This window comes from Falco biarmicus, chromosome 11 (assembly GCF_023638135.1).
Source record: "Falco biarmicus isolate bFalBia1 chromosome 11, bFalBia1.pri, whole genome shotgun sequence".
Classification (NCBI taxonomy): domain Eukaryota; kingdom Metazoa; phylum Chordata; class Aves; order Falconiformes; family Falconidae; genus Falco; species Falco biarmicus.
Window position 1 is genome coordinate 1691225 of NC_079298.1, and position 19605 is coordinate 1710829.

Consider the following 19605-nt stretch of genomic DNA (forward strand, 5'->3'; position numbering starts at 1 on the left):
AATGGAAGAGATGACTGATGCCTTTGGCTGACATGGGAAATCTTACCAGCTTTTGATCTCTGCGCACACGCAATCCAGTTATTCAGAATTGTACTTTCTTGTGTAGTTTGAAATAAAGCTTTCGTAACGCTTCCCATCCCTTTGTTGCAAGTCAGGACTGAAACATTCAATTGGTGAAGTTCAGCATAAAATCCATATCAAGCAGGATTCAACGTACGCCGTATCACGCGACAGAACAGTTGGCAAGGACATTGCCAAGAGATGCTACACACGACTGGGTACTTGTTTTGGTGGTGACAAGTAGATCTGGAAATCCCAGAGGGAAGCTGTACAGGGATTTACAAGTTCCTGCCTATGTATTTCCACAGTGAAAAGAAGCAGCCTGCTTGAACAGCATCCTGGAAGCCTGCTTCAACAGCCTTGCCAGGCTTTGGTAGAAGCCTCTTGGACCTTCGCATTTCCCAGGAGAAAGAGCAAAGAGCCTTCTCTTGACCCCTGTTTTCCTGGGGAAGAAACCGAAGCAACTCAGGTGCACTAAGGCAGATGGCACGTCTTTGCTGCATTCTGGACCTCAGCTCCTACACCAAAACCTCTGGGACCAAGCAACACGGAGCTAACTACCAGCCAGCTGAAGTGGTTTCCTTGCAGGTGCAGTTTCCAAAACGCATTACCCTCTCCAGTTCAGCAAACTGGAAAACCAGTGACTGTCTTCTCAGACCAAGAGGAACAGTACAGGCTGTCCACGACACAGCACACATCAGGCGCTTGACCAGGAGACTGCCGAAATGCCACGTGCTTGTGGCCTCCCAGGGAATGGGTATATTTGGCCAATAGGGCCACACAACCATTTCAGAAGGTACTGAAGATCAAGGGGGTTGCTGGTAGCTACCACAGCATGCTAGAGCACTTTCCAGGAGATCTGAGAGAGACAAAGCTCTAGAAAAGGCTCCCAACCCACGCACCAGGCATTTGCTGCACCTTTTGCCTGTGCGCCCATCGGCATTCTGCTTTGGGGCTAAAGTGCAGGTTTGAAGCCGCTGCCAGCTCATCTCCACTTAAGAGCTCATTCTAATGAAGAATAGTGGATCCCAGGGACCAGATCAAACCTACTGGAAAACCAGGTTCTGGACCCCACAGGGTTTTTGTCAGGGTCTCAATACCAGTTGCTTTGATCTATCATCTCTGATTGCACTTGCTACTATAGACAAACTGCTGGTAAAGCTGATGATAAATTCTTAAATGTCTCTTCCACCAGCTCAGAGCTTGCCCATTTCTTAACACTGCCTTTGGTCCTCAGGAACTGAGCTCCTAGAGCTGTCGTCTGCCACGCAGGATCTTACACAGCCCGAGGGCAGTCCAGCTGCCTTCCTACATTTGCTCGTTCAATCTAACAGAATCAGTCTTGCACGACTGTGCACTGAAGACACCGTTGCACTATAAAACTCCACTCTGCAGCTTGCAGAGTTTTAGCAGAGGCTGCGCCATGCTTCAAACACTATAATCAACAGCAAACCCCACGTGCCCTGCCCATTTCCAGCCACGGCAGCAGTACAGCAGCTCACACGCTCTGGCTCCTTTTTGTCGCTGTTTACCAACTGCATTATCACACAACAGTGTTTTGCACAAAAAGAGATGAGCTCCCTACCTCTGAGGGCTGATGCAGTAGCGGGCCGCCCCGTTACCGATGTTGCGAACCAGCAGTGTTTTCTGGGTGCTGTACTTGACTGGACAGGCTGAGAAGTTCACCTGGTCGGGGAAGTCCAGGATAGCTCGGGCACCTATAGCTCGGAGAGGCACAGCAAACTTCTCCCCTTTCTGTGATGCAGATGAGCTCGTGGAAATAATCCTGCGGGGAAAGAAACAATCTCGGCACAATGCTTTTAGTACTTTCCCCACGGCAGAAGGAAAACTGCTGTTTTCTATGGCTGTAGCAGTATCATTCAGTAACGCAACAGTACTTTTTACCTTCATGAGCTTTCATTCCAGTAGCATGACTTGCACAGGGTCGTTAACTTGCAAAGGAGAAACAACCCCATTGATTCACCTGCTTTTGCAGCAAGCTGGCAGCACCACAATTATCTGATGCTTTGATTCTGAGACACCAGAACAGTCTCTTCATGCAAGGGATCACAGCACTAACGCAACCTGCTTCGATCGCCACTGCAGACTATTGGAAGCACCACTGAGAACCCAGCTGTGCCACAGCACTAACTCCAGTGCCAGCAACGCGGCGACCTCGTTGAAGCTTGGCAGGGGATGCTCAGGTACACTTTCAAAAGGACTTCACCACATGCATAGTCAATGGTCAGTCTTCGGTGAAATACTTCACAAGCTGGACACGGTAATTGCGGCAGCGTCAGGGCAGTGCAGGGTACGGCTGTATTTCCTGCCCCTTCTCACAGCGTTATAGGGCCAAGGCTGGGGACACGCACCCTTCAAAAGCCACCTGATCCATCTCCCCACACCAGAGCTGGCTCAGCTCCAGACCCAAACTGTTTTTGCGAGAGGTTTCACAAGTACCTAGAAGTGCTAACAGTTCCACCCCTGCCCTCAGCAGCCTATGCCACCTCTGCGCTAGAATTAAAGGGTGTTAGTTCTTCCTGTGTCTGAACTCCGTTTCCCTTTACATCTCACCCAGCCTCAGGGGGCACAGGAGACAGCTCTGGCTGATGCCGTAATCACACCCCTCTGTAAGGTCTGTTCTAGAGGAGTAAGTGACGGCGTGCCTGGTTAGCACACCCACCCCAGGCAGGCAGCATCGGGAGCTGCACACGGGGGACACTCAGACACCCCACCAGAGCAAAGCCGGCTGTGCAGTCCCAGCCACTGCCTTCTGCAGAACAGAGCCAGGCAATCCCCCCCGCGCCCCGGCTGTCTGGCGTTTAGCAGCAGGAAGGCAAATCAAATTACCAAAATCATGTTACTGTAGAGATGAGCAGAGCAGTCTCCAGATGTATGGCGTGGCATCGCTGCGCTGGAACTATCACCTTGCCCCCACTGAAATCAGTGGTAAATCTGCTGCCATAGGGCCAGGAGCCATTACCCCCAGCAGCGCTCTTATGGATGAGCTGATAAAAACTCTGCTTCTCGTCACTCACTGGCTGCCCTGATTTTTTCCTCAGTGCTTTTAATTAATTTGATATTTTTATCACTGTTGAAGCAGCAAGCGCTTTAGGATTTTAATGATTTAGGAATTGCATACAGCAGCAAACTCCCTTCAGCAGAACCGATCCAGACTCCCCCACAGCTGGGATTTCCTGCTCCTGTCCCCATCCCCTCCTGGAAGGGCACTAAGGCAGCCAGCCCAGGCACAGACACGTACCTATTGCTCTAACGCAAGCGCTGACAGCCAGCGCCTCACCCACCACCCAGCACCTCGCCTACCACCTGCTCAGCTGGGGTTTAAGCTTGTCAGTACAGATGCTGCCCCATCCAAGACAAAAAGAATAATCTCCTTTTCTAGACATCTCAAATATTCACCCTAGAAACTGCAGAAGGGCTTTTGCTTTTCCTATTTGGAAGGTAAAATACTAGGAAGGGAACTGCAGCAAGCAACCTGCATGATTTAATACCGCATTTCAGGAAAGCGTTTCATCTTCAGCAAGTCGTTCTGAGTTAGCAATTTTGTACTCAATCTTGCAGCCTAAGCCCTCTAAAATAAAAGCTATGGGCAGCCCATATGAATTTAAAGCACCTATTATCTGGCTACTTCACGTCCTGCACTGTTTCGATCCTCAGAAACTCATTAGCAAATGAAGAATGTTATTTGCTTTTGTTGTTGTTGTTCTTTTGGCCACACTACTGTAACAAAGGCATTGCAAAGCCAATTGAAAGCTACCTGCCTTATTAAGTCTTGGCATGCCATATTTACTTAGCTCCCTCTTCCAGGTGCCAGGTAGGCAGAGGAGGATGCAAGTTCAGATCAGCAGGAGGATAAAGAAAAAAGGAACTTCAACAACTGGAGCTACTTGGAGCAAGTAAAAGGAAGTAATTGTCAAGGTGTTGTCATTGCTAAGGAGCAAATGGATCAACAGCAATGCAATTAAGAGCCCAAGAAATAAATCCCCCCCAAAAGCAAGCACAGGCAGCCTTCCCAGCTCCGTTGCTGGTGAGGGGCGCTGGGACCACCTGCACAGCAATGCACAAGGGATTTCTCCAGGGACCTGAGGGCAAGGCTAAAGCAACAAGGATTTGGTTTCACAGAGACAACCACGACCCTGAGAGAGAAAGATGCCTCTCGCCATTCATGCAGATGCACATTATGCTCCAAGCCCCCTCTCCAGGGACACCGTGGGACATGGCATCCCGTGCAAGGCTTGACTCAGCACTTCAGAGCGGGCTGACCCTTCAGCCACGCTCTACCACCCCACCAACGTGGGACCCTGCACCAGGCTGAATGCAGCGCCAGCCCAAACAGGGGGAAACCCAAGGCAAGAGGGGTGCTAGGCAGAAGCTGGCTGTTTGTGCCACTGTGAACCCATGGTCCCTTAAGCTTTTGAAAGCTGAATTGCCCTCCCTTGGGGGCAACAGGTTGCAAAGTCTCTACTGCAGCACTGCCTCGTGTTACCAGGGCACTAACCCTGCTACGCACTTGCTTGCAGCCTAGGGGCACAGTTGAGACCCGTTCAAAATGTTGTTCTGCTTCGCAACTGCAAACCCTTAGCAGACTGTTTAAGACCAGGTTTCTAAATAAACGTGCCTGGATGACAGAGGGGTTGCATCCCATCTATGCTTTAAAGTTTGCTGTGTTTAGACACAGCTTCAGGCTATAGGTTTTCATGAAAACACGACTTCATCCTGCATACAACTCCCCTCTCAGTTTCACGGAAGATACAGACAGTTGTACGATGGCTCCCCTTCTCGTGCTCCCCTGTGACAAGCAGTAAATTACAAGCTCTGGCCTTCCAGGTATCACCACTGGCGTCTGAACTGGCACCCACTGAGACTGAAGCAGCTGCTCGTCTTGGGTGTTGTTTCAGGCTCTTTGTAAACTCAGGCTAACAGTAATTACTGTCGCAGCAATATCAAGCCTAACTGCCCAGAACCCCAAACTCAGATGTCAGTTTCCCTGCATAACCTATCCCAAATGCTTCACTGAATTCCTTGCAGCAGCCAACTTGCACAGAAAAGATCCTTGTAGCATGAGGTAACACAGCAAGCCAAGCAGGGAAAGCTCCTGCTGAAACCCTGATATAAAAAAAGGCTGGAAAATAAGGGCCGTGACAACAGAGGAGAGACCAGAGGATGAAGATCCGTTCGCAGCAGAGGGGGTGCCCCTGCGCCTGCCCCCCTCAGCCGCCGGTTCGCAGGAGTCTTTGAAATGAGTCACTTGGCTTCAGGTTCCTGTGGCGCCGCGCCATTTGCCTTGGTCTTCTGCCCCTTTCCTCCTCACAAGAGTCATCTTAAAAGTATTCTTGGAATAGCTTCTGTGCACAACAAAACATCTAGCAGGGCTGGGCTGAATTTTAAAGGACTTCATTTCAGTCATGCAATAACTCACCGTCCTGTCATATTTCAGAGTAATCAATGTGCATTAATTCAGTCTCCACTGAGCATCAGCAATGAATTTCACAAACCTCACAGACTGAACTTGCACTGCCTGAAAACAGTGCACTGCTACAGTGAAAAGAGCAAGAGGACAACACAGAATAAGCTCTGCTATGGTTTTATGTGCTTCTTGCTTCCTTCTTCCTTTACAATAAACTACTAATAAGCCTGAAGGACGCACAAATGGAAGTATTTCTGTCTGTTGTTTATCTGCCGGTCAGTGCCACAATGGTTTCCAGTTCAGCAGAGGCCGTCAGACCATAACGCAAGAACACACGGGAACAGGGGCTGGCACGAGAACACCCACGCTGTACAATGGAGCCATAAAACAGAAACGTGCAAATCAGAAGCAGCAAGAGTAACAAACTGGAAATGTTGCCCAGCAGAAAAATTAGCAGTTCATTTATAACACGAGTGCCAATAAACCAAGAGGCGCGTCAGCTATTCCTTTTCTGACAGTCTGACCACGTGGCACATTCCCAAATGACTGCGAGACAGTAGGAAACTGCTCATTTTCCAAGAAAGGGCTACGTGGCATTTCAGCCACTAACAACTCACATGGCCCTATTACTTAGGGCTGAGGCACAATTTTACTCCTTTCAATCAGGAGTGACTTCACTGAAGTCAGACTTACTCCAGGGAAGAACAGATTCAAAGCAAGAGAATGACACAAACCGGCTCCTCATCAGGAAGACCCAGACCCCACTTCACTGGGTTACCCACAGTCCCTGTGGATCATGCAGTATCAGAGATGTAGGAGTTATTCAAAGGCAGCACTCCTGAGCCTTCCACAACTAACACACAGATACTCTGCAGGCAAGCAACTGCAAGCCCAGCACAGGTGGCTTTACAGAACCATCTCCCAAAGCCTGCCTCTTGGCTAAGGGCTTTTCAAGGTGCTCTGCACATCCTGACCATGCTACTGATGCATTTCTAGCTGAGCGACAGCACTCCGGCACTTTCCTGACTCACACTCCATCAAGTACGAGACAAAAAGTTCGATTTATACAACATTCTGGTTCTGCTGTAGAGTCCCCATGTGCTCCTCACCAAGCAGCCCACATCCCTCTCCCAATGCCCTGCAAGGAGCACAAAACCCAGGTCGGCAGAAACCGCCAGGGTGTCGCTCAAGCTGTGCAGAGGACCTCGCTGGCACAGCTCCCTAATGCCACACACTCACCAGTTCAAGGGCAAGACAAGGGACAAAGTACTGGACATGAGTGTTCCTGGGAGTTACCTCACCCTACTTCTATTTGGGGTGATGTTCATGTGTTGCTCTGCTGCTTCTCTGTAGTTGAAGAGCAGCTCTTTGCCCTTCATGGGAACCGATTTACTTCCATCCCAAAAATGAATGCTCATGAATACTAGTCAATCACATTTTAAAGGAAGCAGTGTCCCCTGCAAAGCCTACCTCGGTGAGATTAAGCTCTTATGTCACTTGGGCAGTATGGAGAACTGCCCTAAGCCAACATCATTTTAACCTTCCATACGAATGACGTAAAACAATTTCTCAGTCCCTCCGCAAAGCAACAGATCATTTCACAAGCATGGGGAGCCAGGCACCACAGGGCATTTCCTCTCTAGTTTGCTACAGCCATGCTGTTTGAGGATAGGACAGGGTGTTCAACTACATCTAAGCAGCAAACAGAAGATGAGAGAACAGCTGTGCCCAAAGAGAGCCTGCACCTCTGGCCTGGCACAGAAACACCAGCTGGCTCAGAGCGACCCCCTCACCTTGCATCACCCACAAAGTCACGCAAAGAACTGTGCCAAGAGGCAGCAGAGTGCTGGTGTAAAGAGTCAGCCTGTCTGTCTGTGTTCCCCTGCAGGGCTTCCTCCCTTCCATGCCAGGTACTAAACCCTTTTGCGTTAACAAGCCTCCAGGTAACACCGCCGCCCCTTCACATCACGGCACAGTGCCAGACTTGCCAGGGCCACAGCACCGATGTTCCAACCTCCGAGCAAAAGCATGGCACACGGGGCAGGGAATAGGTGCCAGCTGACACAGCAACCACAGCCCCATGCACGCAGGCACAGCCACACCAGCGTGACTGCCCAAAGGCTCCAGGCTAACACTCTGCCTGCAGATGCTACCTGCCCCTTCACTCCTGTGTGCGCTCCAGATGCCTCAGTCCTCTGCAGCACACCAGCCTCCTGCTGGTTAAAGACATCTGGAGCTCAGCGTGTCTGGGCCAGGCTGCCTCCCTGCCACGAGCACAGCGCATCTTCTCCCCTAGAATCACAGCTGGAGCACAGGTGGGCAAGTATCCTCAGGGGCAGCACAGCGGCAAGGCTGGAACACAGAGGGTATGAAAAAGCATCACCTTCGCTCCAGCCCAGGGTGAGGCAGGGAACTGGTTGCCAGACGGGAAAGGGGAAAGCTCTCTGGATCTAGCCATTCCCCTAGCGTTTTCCATCATAATTAAGCCCCTAACATCGAGTAGAGAGGTGCGATGGCTAAACACCTTACCAGCACCCCTCCCTGCCATTTCCCTACTGTCCCACGTGCGCCTTCCCCTGAAAACGCCCAGGAAAGCACAGGGAGGGAACGCACAGCTCGTCAGTCCCTGCTGCGGTGGCATCGCATGGTGCTGCCAGCCAGGATGTGACCAGCTGCAGGCTGCCTGACCACAGCCTAGAGCAAACCTCGCAGCACGGCATGGGCTATGACCGGTGTGCAAGAAAAGTGCCGGCTTCAGACAGAACGTTCCGCCGTCTCACTACTGCGGCCAACACGCCATGCATTCAAGAAGCAACTCCAGTTTTCAAAGGTGGTGGTCCTCACTCTGATCAGGCTCAGCTTTGGGTCCTCCAAACAACAGGTTTGTATTTATGCAAACAGGCTTTTGTATTTATAATTATCAGAGCAAACCCGTAATTATGCAGCAATAGTCAGATACTAGAAACCAACACCATGAGAGGCCACCCCACCACACAGTGCACTCTTATCCCTGAAGCCAACAGACATGGCATTAAACGTTCCAGCACCAAAGGATAATCACAGTCTGAAGCATAGAAGAGCCTCCAGCCTATGACAGCATCATCTTCACCACAGGAAAAGTTTCCCCCAGCTGCAGATCCAGTGCAATGCCACCGAAACCAGGACAGTGCCTCAAAACCCACAGCAGATGCCCTGTTCTGAACCCAGCCCCGCAGGTTCACCTCCCACTGAAGGCACACACCTCTCGGGACCTCCAGTCTCACCTTGTTCTCATCAGGGGAGAAAACGATGCGGAAAGTCGCAAGCATGCCAGGCAGTACCTTGCGGCACACAGCATGGTGGCTGATCAGCTTGAAATAAGGTGAGCTCTCCAAGATGACCTTCACCAGCCCAGGAACCTGCAGAAAAGAGAGGAAAGTATGATCTTGCAGCTTGTGGAAACAGGAGGAGAAGAGGCCTGGTGATACCACCTTCACAAAGCACTTTTAGCTCTGGAGGTACATGCACGTAACACATAAGAGTGAACATTAATCCCTTCTGCCTGGGCAAAACAGCTCGAGGCCAGAGGCAGCAGGGCGATGAAGGAAGGGCCAAGCAGGGAAGACACCAGCAGCACGGCGGTATAATATCTGAATCAAGTCACCCGTGTATTCAATAAGCCCAGAGAATCTGCTGGCTTCTGCCCGTACACATCCAGGCAGACATGCCCCTAGAAGGGGCATGTATTATCTGAACGCCAAACAGTACGTGTTAATCCTGGCGGAAGGAAGAAATTCACTTTAACGTGCTGGGTTTGAGCGGGGCAGTCAAGCTGCGGTGCTACAGTCATGTAGGCAGACCAGCAAGAGGGGACCACAGATACTGTGGCCTTACTGGGAATAAAAGCAGCAAATGAAGAGCAAAAGGAGGAACCACAGGAAGACAAAGAGACAACCCCAGAAACAGAGAGATGGCTGGGAAAATCCAAAGGGAGCTGGAAAGAAGCAAGGGAGAAGCACAATATGCTACAAGGAAAGGCTGATGCAGAGGATGAGAGCCAGCAACCTGGCCAAGTGATGGAAAGCCAGGCGACCCCCCAGGCTGTGCCTATCAACTAGGGGCTTCAAAGGCATTTTCTGCCCCGAGATACATGACTGGCACTGCCTGGTGGTGGTTTCATTATTAAAAGCCAACCTCTGCTCTCCGGAGGCTCCTGCTGCCTGTGACTGTAGCCAGGCAGCTGCCAGCGCGGGCAAGCCAGATCCCTGGGGACCCCTGCCCACCCCCAGCAGTCCCTGCAGGCACCCTGCTGCACGGTTCTGCCCTCTGGGGCACCACCAGCACACAGACAGCACACAGGCATTTTCCTAGCACATAGAGAGCAACCCCTGAGCGCCAAATCTCAAAGTCTGAAGCAGGTGATTTGGACTGGTGGGCAGCTTCACGGATCAACAACAACCCCACATGAGGCTTGGAAAAAATGGAGGCTCACTCTGCGCCACCCACCCGAGCCTGGTAACCCGTGGCCAAGGCAGTCCTGAACTCTCCAAACGCCCTTGGAACCCAGCAATGTCCTGGGGCAGCGAGTTCCAGGAGCCAACTTCACAGTGCAGACAAGCATTTTGGTCACCATGTCCCTTAGAAGGGGAGCACGTGTGGCTCAGACCTTCAGCAAAAGCCACCCAGAACATCTGAGGGTGCTGAGGAACAGCCTGAAAATAGAAAAGCAATTTTTACAACACAGGTAAGAGCAGGAAGTATATAGTACAGCACTTCTGTAGTTGCATGATTACAGAGCCTCTATGCGGAATATATTTTGCTGTCAGCTGGATTTTTATGGGGCAGACAACTTCAGGCTACCATGCAGTGTAACTCAGTATGATTCAGAGGAATGTGGGAAACTGGCACGAAAAACTTGAGACGGAGCACAACGTTGCTTTTCTCCAGGACATCGCCAAAAGCCAACCAATTTAGAATATAACACCCTCGCAGGATTATCCTCTCTGTCTTTCTGTATTTAAAACATACCAAAGATTTTCCTGGAGCTTATCTTACTTTTACACCCATGCTCTCCAGTGGTTGAGCTCTAACTAGCTTCAAAACGACATTGTTTTGGGAAAAAAACCACAGTTCACACATTGCCTCCCCCTTCACAGGGCACGTAAATCCCAAGGTGCAGCTTTACACAGTACAAGTTTATTATCATTTACTGGGAATGGCAGAAATGTTAATGCAGATGATCTTTTCCACTTGAGGAAGCATGAATAGAGCAAATTAACTGTTTGCCTGTTGGCTGGTACTTGGCAAAGATAAACATTTTGAAGTGCTGCATGGATAATGGAGCAGGTGAAGCCAAAGACTCAGTGGGAATGAAGCAGAGAGTAGGAAGAGAGAAAGTGAGGACTGAGGCACATTTTAATCAGGGACGAGGATACCTACAGCAAAGACTGCCCAAAATTCAGCGCAGATCACACCAGTGGCATCCCCCGGGTGCAGGCACACATGCTGCATCTTATCAATGTTCCCAAGTTAAATGCCAGACCAGGAATGGTGCAGTACTCTCCCGGAATAACTGAGGGAGCACACCCGCATCCTTCCTTGCCAAAGGGTCTTCCATTTTCACCCATATCCCTGTCACAACCTGTTATCTCAGGAGATACTTGGACTTGCTGTTCTTCCACCTGCAATATGCCTCGACAGCTTTTTTTTGTTGTCCACCTGTTTGCCCTCCCCAACAGGGAAATTTGGAAAGGAGGCGACTTCACCGTCTCTTGTGCACACTTCCATCTTCCCATCCCACCCTGCCCTCACGCATACCCCTTCCTCTTCATTACAGAAGAGTATCCTTAATTACACCCCTCTTTCTGACCTGTCTCTACTGCCCGTGCACTTACTGCTATGTATCAAGAGAAACCCCTGCGTGTATGAAAGTGCGCAGGGAGAGAACACCGAGCTCAGCTCCTTTCCTCCCTCCTGCCTTTTCCCACCAGCTTGCCCTTGGCACATGCCTCATTCCAGCAAACGTTTCCCCAGCTGAAGTTCAAAAGGTCCCAATTTCCCTCCTGACAGTGGAACAAAACTGCTGACATTTTTCAACTTTTCCATTCTCAACTTTCTTGGGAAGTCTCAAAATGATCGTTTTTTTCAAGTAAAGGTGGAGACCTTTGAGGGCACTTTACTCCAAACAGGCCGTGGCTCTCCAAAGGGGAAGCAGAGCATCACGTTGTCTCAGGAAAACCTGAGCAGAACCCAATTAAGCTTAGCAGGAGCCTGAAGGGGCACCTAAAGGCCTCCCGCTGCTGCTGCTAAATCAGCCTGCTTCCACTGCTGTTTCAAAACACCTTTCCTGAAGCGCTGTTACCACTAATTATAACTTACTCCAGCATAAAGTGGAGAAGACCCCACCCCGAGCTCTGACAGCCCGTTCAGCTCTCTGTGCAGCTCACCCAGAGGCAGAGGTGCCCTGTGGAAACTGAGATTAACCACGGAGCCACCAGGACGCGGTGCACACTCGAGGGAAAGCACGAGGGCAGGGAAGAACTGTACAGCCCCCAACATTCCCACCCGTGCAGGGCTTCCACGGGGAAAGGTGCTGACCAGAAAAGCTCCTTTCAGCTAGGTACCACCAACACACAGCCAAAACCAGGGGGAGAAACCTCAGCATGGCAAGATTTCCACCGTCTTGCAAAATAAAGGCGGTGAGACGTTTTATTCTGGATGCGCTGTGCTGCAGCAGGCGACTGGCTGTGCTGTGCACCGCACGGATGACACTGCTCTCCAGTTCCAGCACAGGGTTAAACTTCCACATCCCAGCACTTACCTTGTCCACGTTCCTCAGAATCAGTGGCACTTCATAGACCTCATCGGGGACGTAGCTCTGAAATACCACCTCTGATGGGAAAGGCCGGAACAAGCTCTGTTCCAGGGCAACTGCCGAGAACTGGAGATGCAAAAGAGAGCAGAGAGTTTCAGCCGCGGGGAGAAAGACTCATCGGTGAGAGAATACAACACTGGCCTCCAGCGAAGGACAGTCCCTTGGTGAGTACGCCTGCCCAGCTCACGCTAGGGGAACAGAAGCTCACCCACCTGTGTTCTGAGCAGATCAAAAGTTTCTGGGCCACACTAGAGCAGGCTCAAGCGAGCAGCTCTTTTGGCAGGTGTTTCTCCAGGTCTCCTTCTCCAACAGGCAAGGCAGCACTTACCTCCGGCAGAGCCCTGGGCTAACACGGTCACACAGCTCCAGAGCACTCACTGCAAGAGCTGTAAGCACTCGTGGAGCAAGGGAAAGCCAAGAATTTACAGGAGACCCCATGGGAAACAATTTGGGGATCATCTTTACATTGAGACACAGAGACCGAGCCCAACACATCCTCAAATCTCTTTTTTGACACACAGCCCAGAAACCAGGAAGAAGAGAAGACAGGCCAGAAAGGAACACCGCCGTTAAGAAAGCGACAGATGAGGTGGTAAGTTCCAGGTACTTTCCCAGCATCACTGGGCAATCTGAGTAAAGCTGGACTTGGCATCTCCTTTTCCCACGAGCTTTAAATGGATGCTTCATTATATTCTATTATTGCCATTTTCTTTAATACCACTACAGCAGCAGGTCTGAAAACATACAGAAACAGCAAATGCTTACAGCGCCGAGGCGTTACTTTGAGAAAACTCCTCCCTGCTCTGCCTCCCCCCTTCCAGCTGAACTCTTCACACTCACAAGACACAGGCACGTCTCCTGCTTCTCCACAGGAGTCAGGGTCGTGCTGAAGCCAGCGGCCACAGCACACGGCCAGTTCTGTGTGCGCTCGTCCGAGGCGTTCCCAACCTCACGCGCTGTCTAGGGCAATCCTTAACCAATTTGCTACAGGTCTCTCGCTGGCAGTTTTCCACTCAACAGCCTACCTCAGTCATCTACCCCTTTGGAACGTGTGTTATACTAAGCAGATCTGTAAGAAAAGCAGCTTTAAACACACGTGTAAATAAACATTGATCCAGATAAAGCACACCCACTCCCCTCTGCCCAGGGCCATTCCCCTGTGTACCTGGCAGCCTGAAAAATCTAACACCCTGTACGGGTCCCACTCGTTGTTCCAACCCAAAGCATTCATGCAATTGCTTTAGCTACACCTTGAGTAGTTACCGTAGGCCCTCAGCCCTCAAAGGCCAACGCTGCCACCACTGAGGGCATCCTATGACCCCAAGTGTTCGACAGAGACTACACCAAACCAAGGGCTGGCTATTTCAGCAGGAAGGTGGGAAATTGCAAGCTTGCATCCTTGTGGCCCGCCCCAGCCTTCCCCCAGTATCATGCTTTAGCCGCAGTAGCTCATCTCCAGCAAAAGCCACCAACTTCAACAGAGGTTGTTTATATGGGCTTAGCGCAGGTCAGGACTTCAACATCTCACTGGGGAAAAATGTTTTACCTTTCCCCCAGCAGAAGGAACTCCACACCAGCAGCAGTCTGAAACAACAACAGGACTTAGTCACCAAGGCATTTAGATAAGCTGGAGGCAAGCCTGTCACAAGCACGCGCTCTCTTCAAACGTCACATCAAACAGCAAGGAAAAGGGCAAGAAAAGGCTACCTTACGATGGGAGGCTTCGCTCATGTCTAGAATCTGGATAATCTGGGGTCGCCGCATCTCCCGAGTGCTGGCCAGCCTCTGCTTGGTGGTAAGAGACATCTCCTTCAGGAGGGCAGAGGGAGTCAGCTGAAATGCAAAACACCAGCAAGAGCTACAGAACTGCCTTTATTCAGAAAGGCTTTTCTTCTTCAAGAGCCACCGATGAATAATTTGTGATCATAGCCGCTAGGATAGTCCTGGAAGTCCCATAACTACCTGTTGAAATATTTACCATTAGTAAATTAATGATAGAGAGCGCAATACACATGCTCCAAACAAGTAGCTTTGTCCCGTTAGCTTCTCCTTCGTGATTTGATGTGACATGTTGGGGGTTTTGCTCTTCGGGCATTTGTTTCCTTTCCAGTTTGGCCGGAGTGAGCCAGTGACCTTTGAAAAAGGTTGGGAGGAGTTACCAGAAATCCCTTAACTCCACCCTTGCACAACGCTCACAACCACCACACATGTGGAGATGTCACTGCTGGGTGAGTCAGGAAAGCAGAAAAGCAGTGTTGTGCCAAGACTGAGGTGGAGAGGAATGGCTCCAAGTTTTAGTTATCTCTTTTGAATTAGCACTTGTTTTCTCTGTTTGGGCCTCCGAGACCCCTCCACAGAAGTATGCAAAGGTATCTCCTCGACAGAGCTTCAGCACCAGGTCATCTTCAGCCAAGTGAGCTCTGGTCAGCAAAGGGCTGTCTGAGGATGGGGAGGAGGAATTGCCCTGACTCCGCTGCTGTCTGCAGCGCTGGATCTGTGCTCCACACGGGATACGGGACAGAACAACTGTTTTGGAACCCGTTCCATCTGGGACCAGCCATACCTCTCGAAACCTTCAAGCAGAGTTTGAGCAGCCCACCACGTGCCCAGCTGCCTGGAGGGCAGGTATGGTCAGCGCAGCGCTGGCAAGCATCCCGAGGTGACAAAACGTTACTGCCCACACAAAGGGGGCGGAGAGAAGCACACGCTCACGCTTCAGCTATTCCGGTGCAATGCCCGGTACGTTCATTTAAATGGCTCCAGTGGCACATCCAGACACAACTCTGGACTTCCCCTGAAGCAGCACACAGTCCATCCCCTACCGCACCATGGTCACCACCTCCGACAGAAGCATGGCAGCAGAGAGACGGGGAGGTGGTGTCCAGCTTCACAGTGCTGCCAGACAACAGGAGGGGCAGGTAGAGGAAGGACGCGGGGGCAGTTTCCAGCCTTACACAGCTCCTACCTGGCCGCAGCAGGTACTTACAGTTGCAGGCTTCTCTGTCCCTCTGGCTAGCTTCGGCTTACGAGGCACTACCACTTGGCTCGGGAATCTACCAGCCATCCTGGAGGACCCCGTGAACCAGCGGGGCTTTCCAGTGGCCATGCCTCAGTTGACCTGCAAGGAACAGCAACGGGACTTGGAAAACCCAGCATCCCCTTCCATGGCAGACCCAAAGGAGACAGCTGTGTCTCCGGGCTGTGGCTCCTTCATAACTGGAGAGCAGCCGGCATCCCCACCCTGTTTCATAACTAGACCGTATTTCAGTGGCAGAGTTAAGACTGATAGAAGTAAAAGCCCAGAACAAACACTCCAAAACAGCCTTTTGCTGTGGGCGCAGTCCCACAAGCCACAAACACACATCAAAGACTGCGGCCACTTCTCATCTTCTCCCCCTCTTCCATGTATTTTGGAACTATTTGCTGGAATTATTATCCAAATCTCTATTAATACCCAAACTGTCCTTTATTACTCTTTAAAAGTTTTTTGGTGGGAACAATGTCACTTCACTGCTTCATTTTGCAAAAACAGCTGACCCGATGTGACTTTGTGCCTGACCCTACTAAGTGCTCAGACTATTATGAACAACCTTAAACCCAGGGATCGCTGCTGCCCCAAGCATCAAAATCAGACTGCTCTCCTACTTTGCAAACCAAACGCCCATCCTTTGTGCAAGGAGGTTGGTGATGTTTTTAACTAAGGGACCATAGAGTTCAACACTCTGATTAACAACTATGGTTTCTCAAAGCTAATTTGGTTAGGTTACAAAACTTATCCAGCAAATATGACTCCTTCCAGGCATGAAATTACCATGCCCAAGAGCCTTTCTCCATGGAGAATGAGGGCCTTATTTTTTTCACTTACTAACACCCAAACTCTAGGCTCCCTACAGGCATGAAAAGCTGTAGCAGCAGAAATAAAAGCATGAAACCATTAAAGTCGCATGAGCAATTAGCTCAAATAGAAATACAACAGATGTGACAGCTTGGCCACTTCAGGCTATCCTAATGGCAGTTCCTCTCAAGCATCCTTATCCTGCAGGCAGCATGGCTTGACAGGTCCATGGGCCATCCTTCTTCTATCACCAGCCTGCTGACAACCTCCCCATCTGTCTCTCAAAAAGTGGGTGTGCAAGAAAGGGAAAGAAAACACCCCCAGAAAGTGGGTCTCAAGCACCGACAAAAGTCAAAGGTGAGTATGTACAGCATTTACTAAGCACTACTTTGGACGAGAAACCGTTTCCCCTCCCTTTCTGGCTAACTGGACCAAGGAACAGATGGATGTCCCCACCTCTTTTTTTTTCTGGGACTTGAAAGACCAGTGGCCTCAAACCCAGCTCTACCCTAAAATTATTTTACATCCTGACAATAAGTAAAAAATCACAGATCCTACCCCCTCCTGCTTCCTCCTGTTCCACATCATTTTTCTTCATGTGGACTTGCTGTACACAGCTAGACACCATTCTATGCAAAGACCACCATTCCCTTCCCCTCAAGTTTGACCCACATCCTGCAAACGAGGCAATACTTTCAGCTCATTACTCCCGAAACAGCTACAGCATTGCGCATGTTCACGGTACCAGGCCCTTCATAGTTTCAGGGAACAACAGGGTTGCCGTTTCCTTTTGTCCTTGCCCGGAACATGAGAGAACAGCACGGTCCTACGGACACAAGGGCATGCTGCAGCTGGAGCTCGGATTGAAAGCCAGAAATAACTATTCGTTAAGAGAGAAATCTAATGGGGATGATACAACACTAACCTGGGTATCAGTGCTTTATTACTGGGTCTTGAGAGTAACTGGATTATTTGTTTCAATTTTCTAACTGTAATTTCACTTCACTTGAAACTAATCCTGCTCATCATGCCCACACCAGTTATTTCCAGAGGGCTTCCAGTCTGCATGCCCCCATACCAGTCCAGCAGCTTCCCCTACCCTCTAGCCCCAGAGTTAGGCACTTCCACAGCCCCACTTCCCTGGAGCCTGCAGGGACCAGCCTCCTGCATTAGGAGGAAAGCAGCAGAACTAAGAAAGCAGCCACATTCTCCTGCGGGGGCAGGACAAAACAGCAACCGCAACACAGCCCACCTCCAGCCACCACCCCTGGCTGCTGCACGGGGAGCTCCATCTTCCCCACCTCAGAGAGCCCTTCACCCCCCCCAGAAATTAAGGACAGACTGCAACTGCCCCTCTGCTCCAGGCTCAGGGCACAGACGGCTCGGGCACCTCGACTGTGGGTTCAGAGCATGAACGCCCCAACCCTGGGCAGGGGAACCAGCTGCGCCAGGACACAACAGCTACCATCACCTCAGAAAAGCAATGAGGAAATATACCCAGGGCTGGGGTACAATTCCTGACGTGTCTCAGGAAACCCACATGTGCCAGAGCAGGGTGCCAAGCTCCAGCCCCCTCCCCCACGCTCCCTTTACTCCAGTACCTACTACTATGTACTGCTCTGCTTTTGTGCTGTGCCTCACATGGCTGCCAGGGCAGGGTGAGAAGCAGCAAGAGAATTCCTGCCTGGCACCTTCTCCAGGGGAGCAGCGCTGCACTTTGCCAAGGTGAGGTTTTTTGGCTCTGCATGATTTCAAATGTGAGGGGTCTGTTTTCTCACCACAGAAAGCAGGGAGCAGAACTTTTGTGCTGTACCTCACATGGCTGCCAGGGCACGGTGAGAAACAGCAAAACAATTCCTTCCTAGCATCTTCTCCAGGGGAGCAGCGCTGCGCTTTCCCAAGGTGATTTTTTTGTTCTGTGAATGATTCCAAGTATGAGAGGTCAAATTTCTCAGAACAGAATGCATGGAGCAGAACTTTTGTGCTGTTCCTCTCATGGCTGCCAGGGCACGGTGGGAAACAGCAAGAGAATTCCTGCCTGGGATCTTCTCACCATGTCCTTGCAGCCACGTCAGGCACAGCAGAAAAGTTCGGCACCCTTCTCTCTGTGGTGAGAAACTGGACGCCTTTACATTGGCAATCATGCAGAGCCCCAAAGAGCCACCTTGGCAAAGTGCTGCACTGTCCCCCTGGAGAAGGTGCCAGGCAGGAATTCTCTTGCTGCTTCTCACCCTGCCCTGGCAGCCATGTGAGGCACAGCAGAAAAGTGCTGCTCCCTGCTTTGCGTGGTGATAAAATTGACCCCAAAATTTTGCACTCATGCAGAACCAGAGCTGACCTTGACATAAGTGCAGCACTGTTCCCCCCTGGAGAAGGTGCCGGGAAGGAATTCTTTTGCTGCTTCTCACCCTGCCCTGGCAGCCATGTGAGGCACAGCACAAAAGTTCTGCTCCCTGCTTCCTGTGGTGAGCAAAACTGACCCTTCAAAGCTGCAACCGTTAAGAGCCCAAAAAAGGCACCTTGGGAAAGTGCAGCACTCCTCCCATAAAGAAGGTACCAGGACAAAATTTTCTTGCTGTTCTCACCCTGCCCTGGCAGCCATGCGAGGCACAGCACAAAAGTTCTGCTCCCTGCTTTCTGTGGTGAGAAAATGGAACCAAAGTTTTTGCACTCCTGTAGAGCCAAAAGAAAAAAATATATCTTGGGAAAGTGCAGCACAGCTCCCCTGGAGAAGGTGCCAGGCAGGAATTCTCTTGCTGCTTCTCGCCCTGCCCTGGCAGCCATGTGAGGCACAGCACAAAAGAGCTGCTCCCTGCTTTCTGTGGTGAGAAAACTGACCTCTTTTCAGTGGCAATCATGCACAGAAAAAAAAAATCACCGTAAAGCGCAGCGCTGCTTACCTGGAGAAGATGCCAGGCAGGAATTCTCTTGCTGCTTCTCACCCTGCCCTGGCAGCCATGTGAGGCACAGCACAAAAGTTCTGCTCCCCGCTTTCAGTGGTAAGAAATTTGACCCAAGCATTTTGCACTCATGCAGAACCAGAGCTCACCTCAGCAAAGTGCAGCGCTGCTCCCCTGGAGAAGGTGTCAGGCAGGAATTCTGTTGCTGCTTCTCACCCTGCCCGGGCAGCCATGTGAGGCACAGCACAAAAGTTCTGCTCCCCGCTTTCAGTGGTAAGAAATTTGACCCAAGCATTTTGCACTCATGCAGAACCAGAGCTCACCTCAGCAAAGTGCAGCGCTGCTCCCCTGGAGAAGGTGTCAGGCAGGAATTCTCTTGCTGCTTCTCACCCTGCCCGGGCAGCCATGTGAGGCACAGCAGAAAAGTGCTGCTCCCTGCTTTCTGTGGTGAGAACATTGACCCTTCAGAGTTGCAGTCGTTAAGAGCCAATAAAAATCATCTTGGGAAAGTGCAGCCCTGCCCCCCTGG

General features: G+C 50.9%; 1 pseudogene; it reads right to left on the minus strand.

Moving 5' to 3' along the window:
* The window catches only part of LOC130157027 (hydrocephalus-inducing protein homolog), a 69181-nt pseudogene extending 53724 nt beyond the window's left edge, over positions 1 to 15457 (minus strand).
* Between the last annotated feature and the right edge of the window lie 4148 nt (positions 15458 to 19605).